The sequence below is a fragment of the Bison bison genome, unplaced genomic scaffold (assembly GCF_000754665.1).
Source record: "Bison bison bison isolate TAMUID 2011002044 unplaced genomic scaffold, Bison_UMD1.0 scf7180017864351, whole genome shotgun sequence".
In the NCBI taxonomy this organism is placed as follows: domain Eukaryota; kingdom Metazoa; phylum Chordata; class Mammalia; order Artiodactyla; family Bovidae; genus Bison; species Bison bison.
The window spans coordinates 5,007,654-5,022,414 of NW_011494923.1; the positions used below are offsets into that span (position 1 = coordinate 5,007,654).

At 35.2% G+C, this 14,761-nt stretch overlaps 1 pseudogene; it reads left to right on the plus strand.

Annotated features, from left to right (window-relative positions):
* The first annotated feature begins 1,428 nt into the window (after positions 1-1,428).
* On the plus strand, positions 1,429-2,319 carry LOC104999304 (annotated as a pseudogene).
* Positions 2,320-14,761: the final 12,442 nt, after the last annotated feature.

The following is a 14,761-nucleotide window of genomic DNA, read 5'->3' on the forward strand; positions in this document are numbered from 1 at the left end:
AAGATCTTTTTTGTATAGTTCTTCTGTGTATTCTTGCCGTCTCTTCTTAATATCTTCTACTTCTGTTAGGTCCATACCATTTCTGTCCTTTATCGAGCTCATCTTTGCATGAAATGTTCCTTTGGTATCTCTGATTTTCTTGAAGAGATCCCTAGTCTTTCCCATTCTGTTGTTTTCCTCTATTTTTTTGCATTGATTGCTGAAGAAGGCTTTCTTATCTCTTCTTGCTATGGTAAGTTAATCTACTATAAAAGAGACAAGAATATACAATGAATAAAAGACAGTCTCTTCAATAAATGGTGTTGGGAAAACCGAACAGATACATATAAAATATGAGATTAGGCCATTTCATTATACCATATGCAAAAATAAGCTCAAAATAGAATATTTAAATATAAGACCTAAAACCATGAAACTCCTAGAAGAGATCATAGGCATAACACTCATTAATCTAAAACATAATAAGTTTTTAAATCAAAAGAAAACAGCAAAAATAAATAAATGGGACCTAATTTAGTAAAACTTATTCAGTCATGCCTGACTTTTTGCTACCCCATGGACTATACAGTTAGGAGAAGGCAATGGCACCCCACTCCAGTACTCTTGCCTGGAAAAATCCCATGGACAGAGGAGCCTGGTAGCTGCAGTCCATGGGGTCGCTAAGAGTCGGACACGACTGAGCGACTTCACTTTCACTTTTCACTTTCATACATTGGAGAAGGAAATGGCAACCCACTCCAGTGTTCTTACCTGGAGAATCCCAGGGATGGGGGAGCCTGGTGGGCTGCCACCTATGGGGTCGCACAGAGCCAGACATGACTGAAGTACTTAGCAGCAGCAGCAGGACTATATAGTTTGTAGAATTTTCCAGGCCAGAATTCTGAAATGGGGAACTGTTCCCTTCTCCAGGGAATCTTACCAACCCAGGGATCAAACCCAGGTCTCCTGCATTGCAAACAGATTCTTTACCAGTTGAGCTGCAAGGGAAGCCTAAGAATACTGGAGTGGGTAGCCTATCACTTTTCTAGCGGATCTTCCCAGCTCAAGCTTTTGCACAGAAAAAGAAACCATTGGCAAAATGAATAGACAACCTGCTAAATGGTAGAAAATATTTGCAAATTGTGTTACCAATAAGGGGTTCATATCCAAAATATATAAATAGTTCATAGAAATTATATTAAAAAAAAAACTAGTTAAAAATGGACAAAAGACCTGAATAGACACTTTTTCCAAAGAAGACCTGTAGATGGCCAACAAGCACATGAAAAGATGCTTAACATTACTAATCATCATAGCAATGAAAATAAAAGCCACAGTGAGATATCACTTCACACCAATCACAATGGCTACAAATAAATGTTGGCTAGGATATAGAGAAAAGGGAACACTTATACACTGTTGGTAGGAATGTAAATTGGTACAGCCACCATGGAAAACAGTACAGAAGTTCCTCAAATTAAAAGAAGCACTCAAGTGAAGTTGTTCAGCGTGTGCGACTCTTTGCAATCCCATGGACGGTAGTTTAGCAGCCTACATTGTCCATGGAATTTTCCAGACAAGAGTACTGAAGTGACTGCCATTTCCTTCTCCAAAGGATCTTCCACTATCTCTCTTTTTTGTGGTGCTTTGGATGTAGTCAGTCACTTCAAGACGAAGTTGAACATCTCTTTCCTGGTTACTGGCTCCCAGGAACGTATTGAAGTTCTCAATGATGAACGACAATGTTGTAACTTTTATGAGAACTGTATGGCCACAGAAGTTGCCACTGATGCTCTGGGTAAGGACAGGAAGGGTTGCATGGTCTTAATCAATGGTGGCAATGACAGCAAGGCTTCCCATGAATCAGGATGTGTTGACCCATTGCCAAATCTGCCTGCTATTGAGCAAGGGGCATTCCTGTTACAGACCAAGGACTGGAGAAAGACATGGTAAATCTGTACAGTGTTACTTTGTGGATGCCAATCAGAGTGTTCTCAATTCAGTCAATGTTAAAAAAAAAAAGCAAACAGAAAAACAGGAGAGGGGAGAGGGATTTATTCCTGGACTCACTGATATTACTCTGCTATGTCACTTGGGACCCAAAAGAACTAGCAGAATCCACAAACTTTTCAGTTTCTCTAAAGAAATCATGTCCACTGGTATGTTGTGAGAAAGCTCCTGAACAAGGAAGGTAAGAAATCTACCACCAAAATACATGATTCATTGTCTTGTTATTTCATGTTCTGCAACACAAACACTCATGTATATCTTGAAAGAAAGTGTATTAAGAAAAATAATGAAGAGGCTGCAGAATATCCTGAATTTTGGCCAAGAAAATGAAGGAGGACACACACACATACACACACACACACACACACATACACATAAATGCTTGGAATAAATTGCAAGAGATAGAAGCTATTCCTCTCTGAGAGCTTCTAAGTCTGAATCAAGGGAAAAATGAGAAGTGCTAAAAGTAACATCAGATAATGACATAATGATCTCTATTCATTTCCAAGGCAAACCATTCAATATCTCAGTAATCCAAGTCTATGCCCTGATGAGTAATGCTGAAGAAGCTGAAGTTGAATGGTTCTATGAAGACCTATAAGACATTCTAGACTAATGCCCTGAAAAGATGTCTTTTTCATTATAGGGGACTGGGATGCAAAAGTAGGAAGTCAAGAAATACCTGGAGTAACAGGCAAATTTGGCCTCGGAGTACAGAATGAAGCACAGCAAAGGCTAATAGAGTTTTGCCATGAAAGGTCATAGCACACTTGTCATAGCAAACACCCTCTTTCAAAAATGCAAGAGAAGACTTCACACATGGACATCACCAGATGGTCAATACCAAAATCAGATTGATTATATTCTTTGCAGCCAACGATGAAGAATTTTATACAGTCAGCAAAAACAAGACCAGGAGCTGACTGTGGCAGAGACCATGAACTCCTTATTGCCAAATTCAGACTTAAATTGAAGAAAGTAGGGAAAACCACTAGACCATTCAGATATGACCTAAATCAAATCCCTTACAATTATACAGTGGAAGTGAGAAATATATTCAAGGGTTTGGATCTGATAGACAGAGTGCCTGTACATTGTACAGGAGGCAGGGATCAAGACCAACCCCAAGGAAAATAAATGCAAAAAGGCAAAATGGTTGTCTGATGAGGCCTTACAAATAGCTGTGAATAGAAGACAAGTGAAAGGCAAAGGAGAAAAGGAAATATATACCCATTTGAATGCAGAGTTCCAAAGAATAGCAAGGAGAGATAAGAAAGCCTTCCTTAGCAATCAATGCAAAGAAATAGAGGAAAACAGTAGAATGGGAAAAACTAGAGATCTCTTCAAGAAAATTAGAGATACCAAGGGAACATTTCATGCAAAAATGGGCACAATAAAGGACAGAAATGGTATGGACTTTAGAGAAATAGAAGATATTATGAAGAGGTGGCAAGAATACAGAGAACTATCCAAAAAAGATTTTCATGATCTAGGTAATCACAAATGTGTGATCACTTACCTACAGCAAGACATCCTGGAATGAGAAGTCAAGTGAGCCTTAGGAAGCATCACTACTAACAAAGCTAGTGGAGGTGATGGAATTCCAATTGACCTGTTTCAAATCCTAAAGGATGATGTTGTGAAAGTGCTGCACCCAGTATGCCAACAAATTTGGAAAACTCAGCAGTGGCCACAGGACTGAAAAAGGTCAATTTTAATTCCAATCCCGAAGCAAGGCAATGCCAAAGAATGCTCAAACTACCGCACAATTGCACTCATCTCACACGCTAGCAAAGTAATGCTCAAAATTCTCCAAGCCAGGCTTCAAAAATACATGAACCATGAACTTCCTGATTTTCAAGCTGGATTTATAAAAGGCTGAGGAACAAGAGACCAAATTGCCAACATCTGCTGGATCATCAAAAAAAGGAAGAGAGTTTCCAGAATATAATCTACTTCTGCTTTATTGACTATGCCAAAGCCTTTGACTGTGCGGACCACAATAAACTTGGAAAAGTCTTCAAGCAAAGGGAATACCAGATCTCCTGACCTGCCTCTTGAGAAATCTGTATGCAGATCAGGAAGCAACAGTTAGAACTGGACATGGAAAAACAGACTGGTTCCAAATAGGAAAAGGAGTTCGACAAGGCTGTATATTGTCACCCTGCTTATTTAACTTATATGCAGTGTACATCATGAGAAATGCTGGGCTGGAAGAAGCACAAGCTGGAATCAAGATAGTTGGGAGAAATATCAGTAACCTCTGATATGCAGATGACACCACCCTTATGGCAGAAAGTGAAGAACTAAAGAGCCTCTTGATGAAAGTGAAAGAGGAGAGTGAAAAAGTTGGCTGAAAGCTCAACATTCAGAAAACGAAGATCATGGCATCCAGTCCCATCACTTCATGCCAAATAGATTGGGAAACAGTGGGATCAGTGACAGACTTTATTTTCTGAAGCCCCAAAATCACTGCAGATGGTGACTGCAGCCATGAAATTAAAAGATGCTTGCTCCTTGGAAGAAAATTTATGACCAACCTAGACAGTATATTAAAATGCAGAGACATTACTTTGTCAACAAAGATCTGTCTAGTCAAAGGTATGGATTTTACAGTAGTGAAGTATGTATGTTAGAGTTGGACTCTCAAGAAAACTGAGTGCTGAAGAATCATTGCTTTTGAACTGTGATTTTGGAGAGGACTCTTGAGAGTCCCTTGGGCAGCAGGGAGATCCAACCAGTCCATGCTAAAGAAAGTCAGTCCTGAATATTCATTGAAAGAACTGATATTGAAGCTGAAACTCCAATACTTTGGCCACCTGATGAGAAGAGCTGACTCATTTGAAAAGACCCTGATTCTGGGAAAGATTGAAGGCAGAAGAGAAGGGGAAGACAGAGGATGAGATGGTTGGATGGCATGACCGACTCAATGGATATGAGTTTGTGTAAACTCCTGGAGTTAGTGATGGACAGTGAGGCCTGGCATGCTGCAGTCCATGGAGTCACAAAGATTCCAACATGATTGAGCAACTGAACTGAACTGAACTGAAAAGTAGCAAATAAGATCAGTCATCTAAAAAGAAAAACAAATAAAACAGCATAAATAAAAATAGCACCACCATGTGATCTAAGAGTTCCACTTCTTGGTGTGTGTGTATATGAAAAAAATGAAAACATTATTTTGAAAATATGTATGTAGTCCAATGTTCACCACAGCATTATTTATAGAGAACAAGATATGGAAGTAACCTAATGTCTATCAACAGATGAATGGATTAAAAGATGAGTGCGTGTGTTTCCATCAAGCTCCTCTGTCCATGGGATTTCACAGGCAAGAATACTGGAGTGGGTTGTCTTCCCTTCTCCAGGGAATCTTCCTAACCCCAGTACTGAACCTGGGTCTCATGCATTGCAGGCAGTTTCTTACCAGTTGATCCATCAGGGATCATGGCAATAAACATACAAACACACACACACACACACACACACTCACACAATGGGATATTACTTAGCCATTTAAAAAAAAATGGAATTCTGTCATTTAAAACAACCTAGATGGACCTAGAGCATATTATCCTTAGTGAAATGTCAGAGAAAGACAAATACTCTGTTATCACTTATTTGTGAAATCTAAAAAATGAAACAAACAAGTATGTGTAATAAAATAGAAACAGACACTACAGACATACAGAATACCAATGAGGAGTGAGGGGAGGAACAAGCTAAGGGTATGGGCTTAAGTGGGACAAATTATTATATGTAAAATAGATAAGCAATGGGATACATTGTACACCATAGGTAAATATAGCCATTTTATGATAATTTTAAGTAGGGTATAATCTATAAAAATATCACATCACTCTATTGTACACCTGAAACTATTGAAAATTGTCAAGCAGCTATTCTTTAATAAAAAATAACTTCTAAATAAGAACAAGATAGTGTTCAATCACTATTACTTTAGCTACAGATTTGTAGGCATATCTATGATTTATCAAAAGAAAACAAAGTTGAAGATTATATTGAGACTATTTTTTTTATAAAATGAAGCTATGAAAGAGATCTTTATTAGGATATAGTCATATATGTAAGTACATAAACAAAGGAAAATGAAATCACAATTTGCTATTCTAGTTAGTCTAAAGTGAATGTGTTAAGAAAGTGTGAAGAAAATATTCAAAAATTATGAAAAATAATGTTTCAACCCATTATGGAACCGTCATTATTTCTAATTTTCAACCAAGTGTTTTAAAAATGCACACTTTAATCTCATTTCTTATTTAATTATACTGAATAACAAAGATTTCTATTGAATCAGTTAGGCATTTAAGCACAGAAAATGTACAATAATCACTCAGGTAACAGATTTTTAGAAACTCAGTTCCCTGAAAGAATAAGTTGTAAAAAGTATTGAAAAAATATATGAAAATTCCATACATACTATTATTATATATTGTTTTAGAGAAGGAAGAGAAAATGCCTTACTACCAGTGAGAACAAGTAGTGGTTTAACAAACATTATTTTTGATCAGAATCCCAAAGAATGGGTTGGCATTCAGTCATTAAGGGGGTTTCTGGGATACATTAAGGTCAGAGTTTAAACTGCTTATGGAAGGTTAAAGAATATTAGTTTGAAAATGTAGTCAAGGTTTCAAGTATAAAGGGTTTTGTATTATTCACTAAATAATATAAATAGTTATTATCTCTTGATTATTTCTTGAGCAGTGACATGACAGTCACTGGTCTAAGTGGCTTGTGTCATTTAATTTTATATTTGGCATTTACCATTGGTAAATTAACCTTCATTTCACAAATGATGACAGAGAAACTAAGCATTTTATTTACAGATTTTATTTTCAGGAGGTGAGGTGAAGTCACTCAGTCGTGTCCGACTCTTTGTGACCCCACGGACTGTAGCCCACCAAGCTCCTCCGGCCATGGGATTCTCCAGGCAACAGTGCTGGAGTGGGTTGGCATTTCCTTCTCCAGGGGATCTTCCCAACCCAGGGATCAAACTGGGGTCTCCCATATTGCAGGTAAACTCCTTACGATCTGAACCACCAGGGAATCCATGATGAATTTTCATCCGTGATGAACAAAAGCACCTCAGTGCTTTGGACTCTGCAGGTGGTGCTAGTGGAAAAACCTGACTACCAGTTCCTGGAGACTTAAGAGATGCAGGTTCAATCCGTGGGTGAGGAAGATCCCCTGGAGAAGGAAATTACAACCCACTAGAGTAATCTTGCCTAGAGAATCCCATGGACAGTGGGGTCTGGCAAGCTACAGTGCATAGGGTTGCAAAGAGTCAGACATGACTGAAATGACTTAGCACACATGGTCATTGTTTGAGAATGTCAACGTGAAGGTACTATAGACATCCAAGGAAGAAATATTAAAACACAAATTAACACAATAGCACTGGAAAATGGAGGTAGTGGACATGATTTACATGTTATTTGGGATACATAACACTCAGGATTTGGTAATCTTCTGGATCTTTAAAATCTGGAAACAAAAACAGTCACATTTGACCTTGTGTTTAGGTGCCTGAATGATGTTTTTTCCCCTGGGTGATGTGATATCATAGAGTTATCTTAGTAAAAAATAGCTTAAGAACAGAAATTGATCCACATAAATATATCCATTTAAATTTTGACAAAGTAGTAAAAACAATTCAATTGAGAAAGGTTAACTTTTTCAACAAATGATACAGCATCAGTTGGGCATTCATAGACAAATAGATGAACTATATACCAAACCTTACCCTGTATACAAAATTTATATCAATGGATCGTGAATTTAAATGTACAACACAAAACTATAAAACTTGTAGGAAAATAGAAGATATTTTGGAAGTAGTACTAGGAAAATAATTTTTAGATGACACTAAAAATCAAAACATGAAAAAGAATTGATAAATTTGATCTCATCAAGTTAAAAACATTTGCTCTGTGAAATATCCTGTTAAGAGGATGAAAAGGCAAATTATAGACTGGAAGAAAATATTTACAAACAAAACATAACAAAAACAACTCCCAAACCTCAGTTACAGTAAAATTAGAAAATGGTGAATCTGCATAAGCAGAAATTTTATTATAGAGGATAAATAGATGACAAGCAAATGAGAAAAGGTGAACATCTAGAAATACAAATGAGAAATATCATGAGATATCACTACACACCTATCAGAATGGATAAATATAAAAATAATGATCCCACCAAATGCTGATGAGAATGCAGAGGAACTGGATGGCTGACATAATGATGGTAGGAATGTAAAAGTTTGATGCCTCTCAGGAAAGTAGTTTGGCAATTTCTTTTAAAAATAAATCAATGGACTTATCATATGCCCCAGCAATTGCATTCTTGAGAAAATATCCTAGTAAAGTTAAAATGTATTTTAATGTTAAAATTTGTTAGCAGATATTCGTAAAAGTTTTATTAGTAATAGCCAGAAACTGGAAACTACCCAAATGTCCTTCAATGATGAATGGTTAAGCAATCTGTGGTACATCCATATCATAGGATACTAATCAGCAATCTAATGTAACAAAATGTAGATACACATAACTGGTGTAAATTCCAAATCATGTTGAATGAAAAAAAGTATCTAAAAGAATACATACTGCATGACTGCACTTACATAACATTCGTGAATATATATAAAAACATTATAAATATGAAACACAGACTAATGGTCATTAAGGGTTTATGATGGTGAAGGGTAGGATATGGCTCTACCAGGATAGACTGTTAAGAGTTTGAGATCAAGGTGCAATGAGTAATTTGATTTTGGTGGTGAAGCCTCCATCACATGAAGTCACAATTGTGATATGGTTCCATAAAGCTACAAACACTTCAAACTATGTGGAAAGTTATATGTACAGATTTGTGCAGGTATAGCTGGTGTGCAGGTATAACAAATAACATGATTTGCATCATTGTCTGTTCCCTGGTTTCGACATTGTGCAATAGTGATGCAAGATGTTAGTACTGGGTTAAGCTGAAGGAAGAGTCCGTGAAATAACATTCTGTGAAATCTAAATCATCTAAAACTAAAGGTTTTCCATTTTTCTCTTCCTCAATCCCTAAAATGTTAATAAACTATTGAATTTGTATGTAGGATTAAGTAACTCTACTTAAGAAGGCCTGTATTTGTGTTGCCAGTCTCCTGTAAATGTCTACAATATGGATGTTTAGTTTTTAGTACCTATATGTATTAATACATATATTAATTATAGTTTTAGTATCTATATGTATTAATACATGTATTAATTAGCTTCCCTGGTGCCTCAGTCGGTAAAGAGTCTGCCTGCAGTGAAGGAGACCTGGGTTATATCCCTTTGTCAGGAAGATCCCCTGGAGAAGGAATTGGCAACCCACGTCAGTATTTTTGCCTGGAAAATCCTATGGACAGAGGAGCCTGGAGAGCTACAGTCTATGTGGTCACAAAGAGTCAGACATGACTTAGCAACTAAACAACCACCATATGTATTGATATTGTTTTGAATACCAACATGAGGTACATGGAGAGGGGCCAAACAAACACTATTTACAAACAGCAAATAATAAATGTGCCTTTTGTCTTTGCCCCAGTATTTCACCCTGGCGTAAAATAAGGAGAACTAGAAGAGGGTGTCATTTTACATATAATGGAGTGGCAACCCACTTCAGTAATCTTTCCTGGAAAATCCCATGGATAAAGGAGCCTGGTGGACTACAGTCCATGGGGTGCAAAAGACTCATATACAACTGAGTAACTAAACAACTGCAAAGAAGAAATCCAAAAATAGTGAATGTGGATATTTAATAGGAAAGAGAAAGAGTTGTCTCCCTTCCTACTCTGAGTCTCCTTAGAAATATAATGGGAAGGCTCTTGTGTTCTTACCCTGGTCTTTTGTAATGTAATTACAATTTTTCAGGGGAAAGATGATACTAGAATTTGCAGATTTTTAATCCAAACATATCCCCATAGGAGGGGTGATTTACCTACTCTTGAAATATAAACACAAGACTCCAGGGATATTTATCTAACTAGCTAATTAGTCATAATTTAACTTATAGGCTTTTATTTTAGAGTGGGTAACAAGTTTTAGTGAAATTAGGCAAAAGTTTTGCTAGAAAGTCCTGATTGTGAAGGGACATAATATTTTTCTCTAGCCTCACAGAAAATAGCATTTTCTAGTCTTCTATCTTTTCTAGAAATAATTGCTGTTATGTTTCTTTAATATCATGTTAAATTTAAGATCCATATATCACCATTTTCAGTGAACTTGATAAGTTACTAAAATTATTTATAGACAGCATTTTGTCCCACGGGTGTATCATTCAATGGGAATGAAAACTTTAAGATTTTACTTATCTTCCCCCAAGGAACTGAAAGAGAATTAGAAATATTATTTGGGCCACTTCTCCAACTGTGCAGTTGATTAGTTTTGAAAATAAGTGACCTAAGCAAATTTATCTTCACTCTTTTAAAAGTACTTTTCTGAATTCTGTAAGAATATGTTTTCTTTCCTTATGCTCCCTTCATACAAATTTGTAACTTATTCCCAGTTAGTATTTGATAGGATAGGCCATATTTTAATTCCATATATAAGTGATATCATATATCATTGTCTTTTTGTTTCTGACTTAGTGTGATAATCTCTAATTATATTCATGTTGCTGCAAATGGCATTATTTTCTTTATTCTTAATGAGATTAAGATAAATATATATATATATATGTACTTAAATATACTGGTAAATATTTAACATATTAAGAATACTAAGAATATCAGCCATTAATTTGTCAGCCATTAGTTTATATTTCAATTTAAAAAACCCTTAAGAAATCTGAGTCCCATACTAGACCTTATTAAATGTTAGAAAAATCTTATTGAGTGTGTCATTGGCTTACTAAAGTTTACTGAAGCTTTTCCTCCTTCAATACATGTAGAATTTAAATGTGATTAATGGTAACTCTCTCAGATTTTGGTTAGAAAAGTTTTCTAATGATTCTATAAACTGAATCTATAACATGCTTATTTTATTTTGCAATATCTACCTTAACTTCAAAAGGAAAGGCAATTGATAGATGCCTGTAGCCTTAATTTTGAGGAGATCTTATTGGCAGGGATTTTTTTTTTTTAGGTGGAAGAGGTAGATATTTAAGCAGAAATACAATTCAGAACCCCTTGAAGAGCAACTGAAATGGCCAACATTAGTGTTTCAGGCAGGTGATGTGTACATTGACACTCAACCTCTACAAACTGAAGATCTAAAATTTTTGAGTATGTGTGTAAGATTATAAACCTTCTTTTCACATGAGCTTTTATAATATTAATCTGGTGTCACTGACTACACATCTAGCACTCAAAATTGTTTGAGTGAAGTGGGTTTAGGAGCAATCATAAAAGTTAAATGATTTATACAATCTGAAATTTGTATGTATGTTATTGAATATGCATTGCAACTGACATCCATAATTATTGATAAAACCCAAGAAGAAAACATGAATGTAAACTGTAAAAATGCCTCTGAAATAGAATCTCCAGAAAGGAAAATAAATCCATAAAAATATTAAGTATATATTTTTATAGTATATTATCAATCATAGTGCCAAAGAATGAAAATGTTTGTACTGGTGCCACATTAATTTGATCATCAATATAGTAAAAATGTAGAAAAACAATTGCAATAAACACTGTAAATGAATAGAAAAACTTCAAGTAAGTATGAGTGATTTTATACATTTTATAACATTTATTATGATGATCAAATATCGCTTTTAAAAACATCAAAGTTTTCTAAGCGTACATAAGTAGAGGGAGAATGAACCCATCATGCAACTTCAGCAATATCTATTTTAAAATATTGTATTGTGTTGCTTGAAGTGTACACCTACATATTATTTAAAGGTAATTAGACACCATTGCTGGAAAACATTTTTTTTCCCATAAAGGTCCATGAACACATACAGATCTTTAAATATAATCAATTCTCAAAATAATATCCAATATCTGATTTCTGTTCAAATTTCTCTGCTTATCTGAAAGTGTGTTTTTTTTTGTTTGTTTGTTTTGTTTCTTTTTTTTTTAATTTTAAGTTCATTCATATTTAATACAAATGGATCTCACCTATTTGGTTATATGTTTCTTAACTTTCTTTTTTTTCTATAATTTGTCTATCATTCCCACCTTGTCACATTTTAATGCTAGATTTTTCAATAAAAGAAAAAAGTCATATATATATATACACACACACACACACACACATATATATACACAACATTTTACATATATATATATATACACACAACATTTTAACAAATCTGTACTATTACAGATAACCTAGACGAGTGACCCAAGGGAGGTGGTAGGGAGGCTCAAGAGGGAGGGGATCTATGTGTACTTCTAGCTGATTCACATAGTTGTACACTGCTGCTGCTGCTGCTAAGTCGCTTCAGTCATGTCCGATTCTGTGCGACCCCACGGACGGCAGCCCACCAGGCTCCGCCCTCCCTGGGACTCTCCAGGCAAGAGCACTGGAGTGGGTTGCCATTTCCTTCTCCAATGCATGAAAGTGAAAAGCGAAAGTGAAGTCGCTCAGTCGTGTACGACTCTTCACGACCCCATTGACTGCAGCCTACCAGGCTCCTCCGTCCATGGGATTTTCCAGGAGTGGGGTGCCATTGCCTTCTCCGAGTTGTACACTGCTGCTGCTGCTGCTACTAAGTCGCTTCAGTCGTGTCCGACTCTTAACGACCCCATGGACTGCAGCCCACCAGGCTCCTCCACCCATGGGATTCTCCAGGCAAGAGTAGAAACCAACAAAATATTGTAAAGCGGTTATCCTCCAATTTAAAAAAAGATAAAAGGTAATACTTCTGCCTAATATGTGCTACTCAAAAGGAATATCATTCTGTATTTTAGGTGAGCTTTTTTATTCAAATCACCTTCTGTGTTGTTTTTTTTTTTCTTGCTTTTGTTTAAAAGATTTTTCAAGTTGTAGTTATACAATGAAGCAACTAAGAACAAGCTGAAAGAATATTTTTGTCCAGTAAGTACATTTTCCATAGCAGAGTAAGTACATATTTATGATAGTTTGAAGTAGACATGCAAGATTTCATACTATTTTTAGAGTTGACTATATTTAAAATTGTTATACTATTTTTAAAAAGTATAAATAATTTAGAATTTCTCATATGTTCACTTATAAATTAATCTCATATGTTCAAATACATTTCTAATTTTTCAAAGGCCTGTATGAATAAGAGTAACTAGAGTTTATTTTCTTTTTGTTTTATAAACTACATTTTTCAATATAAATTTTATCAGCATAATTCATAGCTTCAAAACACTGAACACAAAACAGAGTACAAATTTCAGTACCTTGTTTTTAGAGGACCACATTGGGTTGCATGAATATGAAAGGTTCAGTTCAGCAGATACTTGCATTAGTAATACATTAACATAATCCATTTGTAAATTTCAGGGTGCTCTTCTGCAGTATTACTGCCTATACACCACAACTTGACATTTCTGTACACAACTGTAAAACTATACAAACAATTTAATGCCGTCTAAAACTGTACTTCGGACTTTAATATACTTTTGCTATGTACAGAATCATAAGGTATTAGAAACTAGAGAAGGAAAGGAATTCTAGGTCATCTTGTCTCTCTCTGTTCCAATTTGAGATTATTCCAGACAATATATGCTTAAATATTCTAAGAAAGATTTAAAATGATTCCAGTAAAAGAACGTATGCTATTTCCCATGATACCACTCTGCAATCTAACATACTTCAATAGAAAACTATTTCACTTTCTCCTTAGGTTTTTATCTCTTCCCTTTTGTTACACTTTGTTGAGTCTGATGTTGGAATGCTGCTTTGTCATGTGGTCCTTCAGATATTATGAGCATCTCAGCTGCCAACACTTTTTAAATGCATGGGAAGGAAAAACATATAGGATGATAAGAAAACTTACTGCATTATAATGTGTATGATAATACTGTAGAAAAATGTTAAATAGTAATTGCAATCATACTTCAGTAGAGAAGTTGAGTGTTTTAGTGACATAGTTCTAATATGCATATCATAATCTAATGTAGTATGCTTGATTTAGAAAAGGGACATGAAAAACATGCTGAATCATCTGATTTCTTAAAACAATGGTATTTTGTCCAAAACCAGTTGGAACAAATATTCCACTGATTTCATACTTCAGCATTCTTAAACCTCTGAAAAGTGAAAACATTTGTAGAAATAAACAGGCAATGAAAGAGGGCTCATTGAACATGAATCCCTTTGTTGAGAAATATCTGGACTAGTCCCCACTGTAGAGTAAAAGCACCATGTTGAATGTTTCATACACATACACAAACATACCAAATATTAAATTATTCTTTCAATAAAGCCTAAGTAAATATTTTATCCTAAAGAGAACCCATTTTAATCTGGTTTAGCATAGCCAACATATATACTAGAAGCTAATCAAAAGAAAAATGTACTTCCATTTTTTTAAATACTGTGGGCATAATCATTAGATATATTTTAGATATATTTTCATTAGATATATTTTCATTAGAATTTAGACTTATTGGAGTTTCTCTTTTAAAAATTATCAGTCCATTTCAAAATTTTAAATATTCTGATATTAGAAGTCTTGAGAGAAAAATCAATTTTCTCCCCATTTCTTGTTTTTCCTCCATTCCTTTTTTAATGAAAATATTTAATATCAGCATTTCAAATGTTCTCCCCACTCGACTCCCGTGGTGCTCAGCTCT